At 56.5% G+C, this 13,358-nt stretch overlaps 1 protein-coding gene across 9 annotated transcripts in view; it reads right to left on the bottom strand.

Moving 5' to 3' along the window:
* The window catches only part of ANKRD11 (ankyrin repeat domain 11), a 178,383-nt gene that overhangs the window by 44,609 nt on the left and 120,416 nt on the right, over positions 1 to 13,358 (bottom strand). Inside the window, exons 3-5 of one of the 9 annotated variants that reach the window (XM_045076459.1) lie at positions 5,566 to 5,658; positions 5,329 to 5,450; positions 4,527 to 4,658 (exon numbers count right to left, since the gene is read on the bottom strand). The exons of 7 other annotated variants lie outside the window; for them this stretch is intronic. The gene's annotated coding sequence lies outside the window, so the exon portion shown is untranslated. The remainder of the gene's footprint in view (positions 1 to 4,526; positions 4,659 to 5,328; positions 5,451 to 5,565; positions 5,659 to 13,358) is intronic. One more of the 9 variants, XM_045076458.1, reaches the window with a different exon arrangement.

The raw sequence follows: 13,358 nt of genomic DNA on the forward strand, positions 1-13,358 counted from the left end.
GAGGTACTTTGGGACAAAGCTGTGAGGCAGGCTTCAGTCGGCCCAGATTTTTATAAAAGATTTTATTTATTTATTTGACAGAGAGACAGCCAGAGAGGGAACACAAGCAGGGGGAGGGGGAGGGAGAAGCAGGCTTCCCGCTGGGCAGGGAGGCCCGCGCAGGGCTCAGACCCTGGGATCACAACCCGAGCTGAAGGTGCTTGACGACTGAGCGCCTCAGGTCGGTCTTTGATTAGAATTCCTGCATTAAGACAGGACGGCTGCCGTCACAGCAGAGTCAACACCGCACTCTCCCCTGAGACCCGACCACCAGGCCTGCGTGGAAAGTGCTAACCCTAAGCCACACTCCCTTGTACCTCCCTGTAAGGTCCGGGCAACAGCCACTGGTCCCTCCCGGAACATGCTGGAGACACAAGGCACCACAGAGAAAGGGAGCAAAGCCGCCGGCCCAGCAGGTCCCCCTGGGGGCGTGGCTGACAGGTCCCTGCACTTGCACGTCCCGGCTCTGCCAGGACAATCTGACTCCGCGAGCCACAAGCCAACAGAGACAGGACAGCGGATTTCGCAGGCGAGCGCCGTTCCAGAGAGATGGGCCCACCCCAGCAGCAGGAGGGGCAAACCGCAGAGCCTGGGGAGGAAGTCGGCCGGCGCTCGCGCTCAGCTCGCGCTCACAGCAGCGACCCGACGGCCCGCGCTCGCGCTCACGGCAGCGACCCGGCAGCGACCCGATGGCCCGCCGCCCGCACCCACACAGCGTCCCGCCCACCACACGCAGGGCCCGAGAGGACCAGGGCAGCCGCCTCCTCCCTGGCTCAGCCTCGGCCGGGTGCGCACACACGGGCAGCTCTGAGCGTGGGTGCCTTCCGGAACCCCGGCAGTCCGAGCGTCCCGTCTCCCAGCCCTGCGCCCCCATCCCACGTGGTGTCCCTGCCGCAGAGGAACAGGCGGTCGGGTTACACACCCACGGGAGGCCGCCGAGGGTCTGCAGAAAGGCTGCCACACGCATGGCCTGACCAGGAGCACACGGGGATGCCCACCCCCACCCGTGCCAGAACTACCGCAACGACAAGACGGCTCACCCCAGCCTACGGGACGCACACCCCGTGCTGCTGCAGACGGCTGCCTGAGCACAGAGGCCTCTTCCCGTCCGAGCACCTGTGCCCCCGGGAACCCTGCACTCTGCGCCCCCATGCGCCTTCACTCTCCGGACCCCCTCAGGAGAGCAACAAACACTCAGAGCCGCGCTGGCAGAGCAGAGAGAGGACAGTCCTGCCGACCCAAGCTCGCTATTACACAGAAGACCCACGAAATGCAGCCATCAGAGTGACCTCTGGTCACAGCGGTGTCCCTGTCACTCCACCACGCCCACCACAGAACACACTGTGTGGACCGCGCCCCCTGCGCACCTGTTCCCTGGAGCCTTTCCCGTCCGTCTGTCCAGGCCAGACACCACGGAAGGTATCCACCCTGTCCAAGTGGTGTGACCCTCTCTCAGTGCCACAGGGCAATGTTCCCTGGGACACACCCAAACCAGGACAGCTGTCTGCCCCAAGGGAACAGACCAGTGCAGACTTGCCGGCAAACCAGAGCATCCGTCTGAAGAGGACCTGTCTGTGTTAGAAACACGGCGCGCACAATGCACTCTAGTTTTCTGAAACAGAAGGCCTTTTGCCAAAAAAAAAAGAAAAGAAAGAAAGAAAGAAAACAGAAAAAAGAAGGCTACCATTACCACCCCCCACCCCAAATCATCTTGCTCTCCCACATTAGGCGACCGGCCGGTTAGATGACAATTTTCCTCCTTGACCTACAAGGTCTGCCAAGGGGCGCCTGCAGCACAAGCCTGACTAACGACAACTGCGTCTCCCAGAAAGAGACCTGGAACCGTGAAGCCATCTCCTTTCCCAAGCCCACCGCTCCGTCTCATCAGCCTCGGGGATGGCAAAACCAGGAGGCCCCGCGATGCCCACCAGCCCCGGGGTTTCAGCTCCGCGTGGCCCAGGAGGACGCCCCAGGGACAGTCTCCCAACACCAGAAGCGCAGGGTTCCACCGAAGAACGCAGCCTGCAGACCTGCCCTACTTCCCACCCAGTTCTCACGGTGAGAAGAAGCAACCCGGTCTGCCTTCGTGGAAACAGGTCAGCTTCGCAGCGGTGCAGCTGCGGACGCCGTGACGCCTCCAGACATGCCCTGCGCCAGCTCCCTGGGACAGGGCTGGGCAGGAACATGGCCCCACACTGGGGCGCACAGACACGGGCAGGCGGGAGGGTCCCAGATGCTGCCTGCGGACGCCACCACATCCCCGCTGCCTACTGTGTGCCGGCGCGGCTGCTGGGGTGGCCAAGGCCCGCGTCACCCCACATTCCCTCAGGAACACGGCACGGAGGCTACCGGGCTCTCCCCGCCTGCCCTGGAGGCCGCCGGCATACCCAGCTCAGGCGGACCCAACAGAAACCCCGCTGGCTCCCGGACTCCAGCCCGGGACCCAGCTCCTCCCCAGCCTGGGACTGCCGACCTCCGCAAAACCAAGTAAAAAGCTTCAGGGTACGGGGCCCTAGGCTGGCTCAGTGGCTACAGCACCCAACTCTTGATCTCAGGGTCGCACGTTCAGGCCCCACGGTGGGCAGAGAGCCTACCTGAAAAATAAGTATTTTTAAAAAATTTATGGGTGAGATAGTGAAGTGCGCAGAAAAAGTCAGTTTTTGGTTTTGTTTTTTTAAGATGGCATCGGCTGAGAGGGTATGTTTAAAACACATTTAGCAAAAGTCCTCCTTCTGTAAATGGGAGCAGCCACATGCTGAACAGCCGCCAGCGAACACCACCAATGTCCGCCCCGTCAGTGGGCGACGACTGGGCGTAAGGGAGACCCGCCCACGGGGAGGACCCAAGAGATGTGCTGAGGGAAGGAACCCGGACACACAGGACAGACCCCGCTGCTCCTTCCAGTGTCACTCTGCCGCCATGGAGGCCCAGAACAGGCGACACCAGGCCACACGGAGGGGCACTGGCTGCAAAGGGGCTCAGGGTGCTCACAGGGCGCTGGGCCTGGTCTGACCCTTATAGGTGCACACACACACTCAAACTGTACACTTCAAACCTGTGCCTCTTATCCACGCCCAGATGTAAAAGGAGGAAAAAAAATAGACATTCACCTCAAGAGAGCATCACTAGGGTGATGAATTGTAGCACCCACCCCAAAAAACACGTCCACACAGAACCTATGATGTGCCTTATTTGGGAAAAAAGGGTCTATGTATGTGCCACTAAATTAAGGATCTCAAGCCGTGCCTTACTGGATTGTGTGGGCAGACCCTAACCCAAAAACTAGTGTCCCCAGAACAGAAGGGAGAAGGGAATCAGGAAAGGGGCCACAAGAAGACAGGGTGCTGGGGAGGCCGGGGAGGGCTCGCCTGGGACCGATTTCGGGGGTGCGGCCCTGCCAGGACCTCCTTCCGGACACCGGCCCCCACAGCTGCATGAGCGCATGGAGTATCTGCCGTCTAAGCAACCCTAGAGAATGAACACAACATCGCCATGAGTCAGAGAAACTCAGATGCTCCTAGGGCTGCCCGTGTGCTCCCTGGAGCCACAAGAAATCACCCACCTCCCCATCACCCACCCCTGCCCGCCTTGTCCTCAGGCCCCAGCGGCTCACAGCTCACCCCGCAGGCCGGCAGAGACAGCGTGAGGCTTCCTGTCCTGCTCAGTGGGACCCCGCGGACCACCAGGATTATCTCTGCCTGGTGGAGGGGCCTCAGGACTGGGTCCCAGGCCGCTTCACTTAACCACGTCCATGCACTCTGAATGTGACTGCTCCATGCCCGGGAACGTTCGCCGCAGAAAGCAGGACTTGTCTGTTTTGTCCAAGGCACGAGGCTGGTGGGCACACGCTGTCCCTCACTGGAAGAGGCCAGCCAGGAGGGGACCTGGTCTGGGCTTGAGCAGCCAGGCTCACCCGTGATGACGCTCACACCCCTGGTCTAGACTGTCTTCCCTGGCGGAGTGGGCCAGCCCGGAAGCTAGGGACAGGGACATCTATGAAGGGATGCACAATTCCCTAGAGGACCGCTGTGACACTGCCTCTTAGGGAGCAAAGCCTGGAAAATTCACAACCTGGCCACTAAGGAAAAGACGGCCAGCCCCTGGGCTGGGCATAGGCGCCTCCCAGGACACACTGAAGAGCAGGACACTCGGAGTGCGGGACAGACACCGGTTCCCGCACAAGCGCTCGAAGGCCCCGGGAAAGAAAGGCAAAGAAGAGGAGCTGACGGAGAAGACGGGCTACAGAGGAGTGTGTTCACAGGCTTGTGAACACGCGATATGATATAATACAGAAGATGACTTCTCAGGCGCCTGCCCTCGGCTCAGGTCATGATCTCAGGGTCCTGGGATGGAGCCCCGCATCGGGCTCTCTGCTTCCCTCCCTTTCTGCTGCCTCTCTGCCTACTTGTGATCTGTCTCTGTCACATAAATAAATAAAAATCCTATTTAAAAAAAAAAAGGAATAATAATAAGAAAAAGACACGCACCTCCACTCCCAGCTGAGCGGCCGCCTCCTCCCAGAGACACCGGCCCGCTCCGCTCACCCTGCCGTGAACACTCCTCCGCACACTTCTTTACACACCTGAGAATGCCCTTCAGTGTTTAAGCCAGAAATGGAACTGCAAGAAACGAATGGGAAATGCTTTCCGAAGTGTGAGGAAAGGGCAGAGTGATTCAGACACCTACCGTCTTTTTATCAAGCAATCTGGGTTGGGAAAGAGGAGAGGGGACTCTGCGCGTAGGAGACTCTGGAGGAACAGGTCATCAATAATCAACTTTCACTTGAAGACAAACTGTCAAGTCAACTGATAACGCGAGGCTCTCCCTGGGGAGGCATCTCAGACACAGCTCAGCGACTGCAGTCGAGAGCTCCGGACCCCAGAAGGCACGTGAGCAAAGTGCCACACATGCTCCTTCCTCAAGAAGGACCCAGAGCGTCTGCCCAACTCCTAGAGTCCATGGCCCTGTAAGGCCCAGACCTTTGGGTTTTTCTTCGTCAAAGCGTACAGCAACGTGGCAGGTATTAGCAGCCAAACGAAGCAGTAGAAGGACACTCTACTTTCCAAATCCAACTTCCAAATGACTAAAAATTTAGCATCATACACAGAGGAAAGTACTGATATTACAAATAACTTCAGATTTCTCTAACCCAAAAGAAATCACAAACCCTAACCCAAGTCGTAAAACTAATGCTGTATTTTCTAAATTTGTGACTTCCCCTGAGAAATGTCTAAAGCCAAGTTCACAGTCCTGTTTCAAGGGGAACAAGAGGGGAGCCCAACCACAGACCTGAAGGTCAGCTGCACCGATTCGATTAGAGATTAGAGGCAAGACCCGAAAACAAGGTTGTCCTGTTTCTCTCCACAGTGAATCCATCTCAGGGCTGTGTGTGCAGGTCCCTAGGTCATCAACTGGGGAATCAAAGCACAAGAGGATAGACAACCTAAACTGGACAGGGCAGCCGGCCAACTCCCCAAGCACACCAACAGTGCCCTTGTGCGCACGGACCCCACCACGCGTCCTCACCTTCCAGAAAGACTGTGTGGGTGCGACTGAGGCGCGTCACCTTAGCAACAGCTCCAGACACATGTGCTCCCGACACCAGCTGATTTCTGGAAGCTGGAAATAGAGGGCGATGGCATAAAAACCCCACATCAAGGCCAGGACCATCCACCCCCTGCCCTCTCGACCCTTCCCAAACCTTCAATCCCATCGACACTGCGTAAGTCCGCACATGCCAAGGTGCTTTTAATCCCCGAGTATGGGGAACACTGAATAATTACGTACCCACAGAGGGGAAAGAAAAGCCCTTTGATTAATGATCTTTGTGCAAACCACACAGACACGAAGTGTGGCCACAAGCCAGCTATCTGCGGCCCAGGACTCGGGGCCCAGAGCAGCCCCAGCCCCAGCACGGATTTCTGGGCCTGGCTGAACCCAGGTCTCCCTCAGCCCACCGGCCCCCCAAGGTTCTTGTCACAAACCAGGAAGTCACGGCAGAACAGGAGAAAGGTGTGGCAGGCCTACAGCTGAGGGAAACCAGCCCGGGAGAGGCTCCTGGGTTAGGGTTCAGAGCCCATTTCCACCTCGGTTTGGAAAACACAGTCCATTTCACCTTGGGGGCAGCAAGCACAGAATTTCCTGGAGATTTTAAGACCTTGGAATTCAACCGTCCCGTCTAGGATGAGCCCGTAGTGCAAACAGCGGTGCCCGGGACCAGGCCTGAGGAGGGAGCGCCAGGAGCGACACACAGAGTGAGAGTGTGTGTCCAGCCAGGGCTGGGCAGAGAGAGCAGCTCCGTTTCACGTCCACCTCGTTCAGGTCACGGACACCTGCCCCGGCTCTTTCCGTCTCTCTGCAGCTGCCGCCGCGCTCAAGGACACTGCGTTCTCCTTCCTCCCCTTCTACCGCGGCTTTAAAGCACTGGACAGAAAACTAGAAAACAAATCCCTATACACAGACTGACATTTTTCAGAGAAAAAACCAAACTTGATATTTCAGGCTGCAGAAAGCCCCTGGGAGCTGTACGGACCCCCTTCTCAGCACAGCCACCGCCGACACTAGACGCTCCACATTCCACGGAAACACACTACCGCGCGTGAAAAACAAGACATTACCATGTTCTGAGGAACAGTGTTTACAGAATAATCCAACTTCTACCGACTGAGAACGGAAGCAGCGGTCTCTCTGCAGCGCTCTCCCCCCAGACGGCAAAGGGCTGACGGACAGCAGTGACGGCGGAGCAGGCCCGTCACACGTCCCGAAAGAGGCGCCACTTACGTGCTTTAGAATCCTGAACTCGGGGTGCACGCCCAGGGCGAAATCAGGTGCTCACACGTGCCCCCAGCACACTCTGCTGAGGCGAAACCCCCGTTCCCCGCAGAAAGACACCGCACGGGCGGGCTCCAGCACGCCGCTTCCGGCTCACAAACCGCACCTGCGACAAACTCCTTCCAAGTAGAAAGAACTCAGCTGTCTTTTTAGGGGACCGTCACTGTGTGTGGAGAGGACGACCGGCGCAGGGGGACCCTGACCCTGAGGGGTGCAGGCGACCCAGCAGCCTGGCCGGAGCACGGATGGCTTCAGGACTCGCGGCGAGAGCACGCGGTGCAGCCAGGAGGGAGAAGCCGGCCGGCGGCTGCGGGGCAAGGAACCCCTTCCACCGAGTACAAGAACCTCCGCAGCAACACCTGACAGGAGATCTCTGTTCCCAGAGAGCCACCGCCCCTCCTCGTCAAGGCAGAGCCCCCAGTTCTGAGAAAGAGTCCGAGCGCCGAGCACGGCCGTCCCGCGGCTCCTCCGCCGCCTTCCCCGCGAGTTCTCTGTCCCGCTTGCTCTGTGCTTTGGCTGGCGACACGGGCCGGTATTCCACACTCCAGAACGGGGCCAGACGGGTGCCACGGGGGCAGCTCGAGGCCACAGCAGCAACCACCAAACGAGATCCTGCTCACTGGCCAGACGGGCGAGCAAGCCCCAGACTCTGGGCTGGAAGGAGCCACTGGCCTCGGGGTCCGGGAGCACAGGACGGTGCTGGGGCACGCGGGCAGCTGGTCATTAAGGACAGTCAGGGTCTGGGGTCTAACGATCCATTTCAAGTCACATCTGCACAGCACGTTCCCTTCCCCTTATGTCCTTCCGCGCCCCGGAGTGGCGCCCCGGAGTGGTTTCAGCGGGACAGATGGTGTCACTTCCACTTTACAAACAAGGCAGGAGCTGAGCTCACCTGGGACACACCCTCACCCGCAGGGCCTGGCGGGCTGTGGCCGGGCTGTGGGTCTCGGGCTGTGGGTCGGCGAGCTCCTTGTGCAGGACTGACGGATCTGATCCTCCTGGGTAAGAACAAGTCCCTGCTTCACAATGACCCACCAACCGAGGAATGTAGTCTGGGTCAAAGCTGCCTCCGTGCTGAGGAAAACCCCGTGTGTTTCCCAGAGAACAGGCCTCGGAGGGTCCATGAGGCCTAAGAATAAGCAAGGCCAGGAGAGTTCGCAGGTGCGGCCCCACAGACACACGGAGTTCCCAAGGGTCAGGGTTAAAACCAAGGACAGGGAGTAGGAGCTGAGGAGCACCCCCCGCATCAGTAACCCATGAGAAGGACAGTAAACCAACCAGTGGGGAGCATGAACCCCTGAAAACCTCCGTGGTCATCCTCCAGCAAACACCAAACTACACCACCCACCCAGCTCCCCCCCAAGGTTTCTCAGGGACACGAGCACTAAAAAGCGGCAGCAGGAACAAGTGGAAGTCACAGGAAAAGACGCCATGAGCGCGCAGAGCACCATCAAAGCCAGCGGGCGAGGAGCACGCAGAGGCCGGCCTGGGCGTCCTTCCCGGTGACGCCGCCCCTAAAGCCCGGCTTGAAGCGGACACGGTATTGGCATCTGGGAGCACCCACCGGGGGACAGGAGACGCAGGTGCCGCAGAACACACTGACTTCCAAGGTGACCATGAAAAGAAAGTGCAGAACTGCCAAATGTGCATCAGAACCAATGAACAGAAAGGAAAGGAGAGAAGAGACCCCGGCGGAAACGAGCGGGAAGCCCGGTGCAGTCACGTGAGTGCGGAGGGGAGCCCGCGGAGGGGCCGGAGGACCAAGTCTGACTGCGACGGGCAGAGGGGCCGAGTGCGGGACTCAACAACATGAACATCTGGACAGCCTCCGGGACACCGGGGGACTCTGTCGGGGAAGTGTCTGTCTTCGGCCCAGGTCATGATCTCAGGGTCCCGGGATGGCGTGCCCTGGGGGGCTCCCTGCTCCGTCGGGGTCTGCTTCGCCCACACCCCCTCCCCCTGCTCGTGACCTCGCTCTTGTGTGTGACAAATTAATTAATTAAAAAATCTGGAAAGATTCCAAGAGGGCAGGAAAGATAAAGCAGGTAAACACTGAGCAGAAGGGCAGAGGTTGCTGCCGTAGCACCGGATACGGGCTTGGGGTCCAAGCACGACTCACCAGACAAAGTCACTCGCTGAACACAGCAGGTGGCTCCCTTCACAGGAGTGGTGGTTCCCAAGACGGACACACTCAGAAACCGAGCCTCACCGTAAGGAGCCCACAGTCCCACAGTGACGGCTGGAGAAAGGGAGACGCCGTCAGGAGGGGAGCCGACTTTAAAACAGCAGCAGCATGTGAGCGGACAGCTGCCACCCGAAGTCGGAACACAGAAGAACGGCGCACAACCGCAGGCCGGCAAGCCCCCAACGGGCGCACACGGTGCGTTCCAGCCGCCAGCACACAACGCCCGTTCCCTTCAAGGACACAACAGACGGTCGTGAGCAGGGACCACACACAGGCCTCCAGAGCACATCTACTAAATCTGACCATTAAGAACCGCACTTCCGGTACAAGAGCCAAGGTCAAAGTCAGAGCAGCAACGGAGCACCTTCAACTCGGGGAAGGGGACGACGCTATGCAGTGGCCTGGGAAATCCAGGTAAAGTAGTTCTTAGGGGAAAACACACTTACTTCCAGAGGCATCCAAAAGGAGGTTGTGAAGAATCAGAATATGCCCAGGGTGCTGGGGGGCTCAGTCAGTTGAGCGTCTGCCTTCGACTCAGGTCACCATCCCAGAGTCCCGGGATGGAGTCCCGCCTCCGGCTCCCTGCTCAGTGGAGAGCCTGCTTCCCCCCGGTCTCTGCCTGTGCGCGCACGCTCTCTCTCTCATGAATAAAAAAGTCTTAAAAAAAATACCCAAAAACACAGATGGAAAATGTGACAAGGGACACAAAACAAAGGAACCCCGAAAGAGTAAGAGAAGCTGAACAAAGTGGAGGCGGATTTCTATCTAATGACCCCCCAGAGACCAGCCAAACGATGGGACAGGACAGGAGACAGGGCAGGACGGCACACAGGAGTCAGAAAGGGAGGCTTTCGGATCAGCAGCAGGAAGAGCAGAGTGTGCTGGGTGAAAGCGGACACAGCCCAGCCAGACCACAGAACCCCGCTCCGTGCGGGACCGTCAGAGGTGAGGGCAGCTTACGGAAACAAAGAGATGACGGTCACAGAACAAGAAAAGCGACAGGACTGCATAAAATTAGTTAAGTATGTCTTCCACGTTAGCATGAGTCAGGAATCTACCAGAGACGTGTATGAAATCGGCGGATCCGGTCGGGGCGGGCGCAGAGGGCTGCGAGGGCAGAGCGCGCAGGGCTCCCTCCCACCGCTCGGCAGGCAGACGAGGGAGGCAGCTGCCCAGTCCCCGGCGGATCCAGCGGGCGGTGGGCTGGGCGGGAGCCTTCCTAGCCACAGCTCATGTAGCGCGCGAAGGACCGGACACGGCAGCCCGACCCAGCGACCGATCAAACCATCTCACACAGATGTGCACATGTATGCAGGTACGTTGCACACATGTCAAAACACCAGAAAAAGCTTTCCATAGGCAATGAACACAATGTGTTAGGTTTTATCACTGGTGGTGTTATTCCTAACTTTCCAAAATGTGGGAGACTGCTGTAGCAATAAAGGTTACTCTGAAAAAGAGAACAGGACAGGTGGCACGAGCCAGCCCACCTGGAAGAGAGCGCGCCGTCTCCCGCCGGCCAGGACGCTGCGCTCAGACACAGCTGGCTCGGCCGCCCCGCGCTCCCGCCTGTGGGCAGAGTGTTTTTGTCATGAATGGGTATGAGATTTTGTCCAGTGCTTTTGGGGGGGGTCTTCTGAGATGATCTCATGGTCACTCTCTTTTATCGTGTCGGTACAGTATACTACGTCGACTTCGCAGCGTTAAACCGAATCTGAATTCTGAGACCAACCTACTTGCTTGTGACGAGGGCCGACGCTCGCACAATGGGAAACACCAGGGCCGCAGAGTAAGGTGTTCACAGCGTCACCGTGGGGGTGCGGGACCCCACGCCGCCTCCTTCCCCCTGCCTCTTGCCTCTGGTTCTGGGGTGAGGTGGGGGTGCACCCACGGAGGAGCCTGTGTATTCCTGGCGTGACTGATTCTGTCATGGACGGTGTAAGTCAACAGTGTGGCCATGTGGGACTGAGGTTCCTCTGCATTAAGAACTGTAATTAAATATTCAATGTCTTTAATAGATACAGGCTACTCAGGTGATCCATCTCTTCGTGAGTGAGCTTAAGTCATCTGTGTCTTTAAAAATTTCATTCATTTCATCTAAATTGTCATACTGACATAAAATTAATAAAATTCCTTTATCCTGTAAATTCATAGCGACAGTCTCTCTCTTGTGCTTCAGAATGAAAAATTTGTGCCTTCTTTCCCTCATTTGTTTGGCTAAGGGCCTGTCAGTTTTATCTTGTCAAAGAACCAACTTTGGAGTTGATTAGTTTTTCTCTATTGCTTCTTTAAAAACTATCATTCTGAGAGATGAAGAAAGCAGAAGACATTTTATTCTCACTCACATAAAAACAGAGCAAACTAAGACAGCAAGACTCTACCAGCCTCATAAAGGGAAGCTGCTGGAACTCAGGAGGTGAGAAACCTTCCCGTCGGACTGAAAGAGGCAAGAACACCCACTCTCCACACTTCTGGCCAGCAACGTAGGGCCTGGATGGAGCACTGACCCCAAGAACGAAACGCAGGGAACGCGGAACGGAAAGGGATGAGGGCCGTGATGCACATCTGGCATAAACACCCCGTGATGCACATCTGGCATAAACACTGATGGGGAGCAGTCTATGGAACCTGGTTTTCTTTCTTTTTAAAGTACAGAGAGTTGGGGGCGCCTGGGTGGCTCAGTGGGTTAAGCCGCTGCCTTCGGCTCAGGTCATGATCTCAGGGTCCTGGGATCAAGTCCCGCATCGGGCTCTCTGCTCAGCGGGGGCCCTACTTTGTCTGTCCCACTCCCCCTGCTTGTGTTCCTGCTCTTGCTCTTTCTCTGCCAAATAAATAAAATCTTAAAAAAAAAAAAAAAAGATGTTAGTTCTTGGGGCTCCCAGGTGGCTCAAGTCAGTGAAGCGTCTGCCTTTGGCTCAGGGCACGATCTCGGTATTCTGGGATTGAGTCCCACACAGGGCTCCCTGCCCTGTGGGAAGCCTGCTTCTCCCTCTCCCTGGACCTTAGCCCCCTACCTCCCACTTGTGCTCTCTGGCTCTATTGCTCTGTCAAATAAATCAATCAATTAAAAAAAAAAAAAAAGATGTCAGCTCTCTCCCAACTGATCTACAGATTCAACACAATCCCAATCACAATCTCAGCAGACTCTTTTTTGCCCTAAGGACGGCCTGACTGAAATACACACCAGGAAGTGGAAAAGAGGAGCGCGGGAAGACACACACTACATGTCAAGACTCTTTACGGAGCTCCAGTGATCAAGCCAGCGGGACAAGGACAAGCAGACCAACGCAACAGAACAGAGTCCAGAAACGGTTTCCAACGGAAGGAAAACACCTGGGGGGAAACAACCCCGCGGCCAGCAGGTGCTGCTGGGGCGACGGAAAGTCCCTCCGTAGGGAAGGGGAGGGGTCTTTAACATCCCCGCACACAGATCAGCTCCAAATGATTACAGAACTGAATGCAAAAGCCAGAACTGCATAACTTAGAGAAGAAAACAGAAGAGAAAATTTTTTGACACTAAGTCAGACAAAGACTTCTTACAACACAGCAAGGATGAGGTAACCCCCCCGCCCCCCCCACAAGTTAGCCTGGACTTCATGAAGAACGCCTGTCCTTCCAAAGACAATTCTTAAGGAAATGAAAAAAGCCAAGCCACAGACTGGGTGAAAACATTTGCACAAGAGAAACCTGGTAATAGATTTTTGTTTAAAACATACAAAGAACTCTCAAGAAGAGTTTTTGTAAATAGACAAAAATAAGTAAATATGCAAGAATAGCTCCCCAAACAAGATACATGCGTGACCTGCCCCCCCCAAAACATGGAAAAATAATCGATGCTATTCGTAATGATTTCCATTTCCACAGTGGGGTGCCAGTAGGTCCACCGGAACTGGCAAGTCAGAGAGTGAGGAGAGTGAGTAAGGAGAGCCACTGTGCTCTCACCCGTCCTGGTGGGAACGGTATGCTCACTCTGGGAAAGTCCAGCAGGTTCCTAAACAATGAAACATCACCCGGTCATATGACCCAGAAATCCCAGTCCTGAGCATTTACCAAAGAGAAGGTAAAACACAGAGTCGCACGGCATCTTGTACGTGACTGCACGACAGCTACACCTGGGAACTGTGCAAATGTCCCTCAGCGGCTGATCAGACAAGCACAGGATGGACGCATACAATGGAAGAAACCACTCGTATTAGACTCTAGAAGAAGAAAACACAGTGACCGAAGTCCATCAGCGGTGTCCTGGGTCCAGGGACAAAGGAGGAAACAAACTTCCCAGGACAACGGAGAGGTCCTATGTCAC

The sequence above is a fragment of the Mustela putorius genome, unplaced genomic scaffold (assembly GCF_011764305.1).
Source record: "Mustela putorius furo isolate JIRA1106 unplaced genomic scaffold, ASM1176430v1.1 tig00000174_pilon_pilon_pilon, whole genome shotgun sequence".
Classification (NCBI taxonomy): Eukaryota; Metazoa; Chordata; class Mammalia; order Carnivora; family Mustelidae; genus Mustela; species Mustela putorius.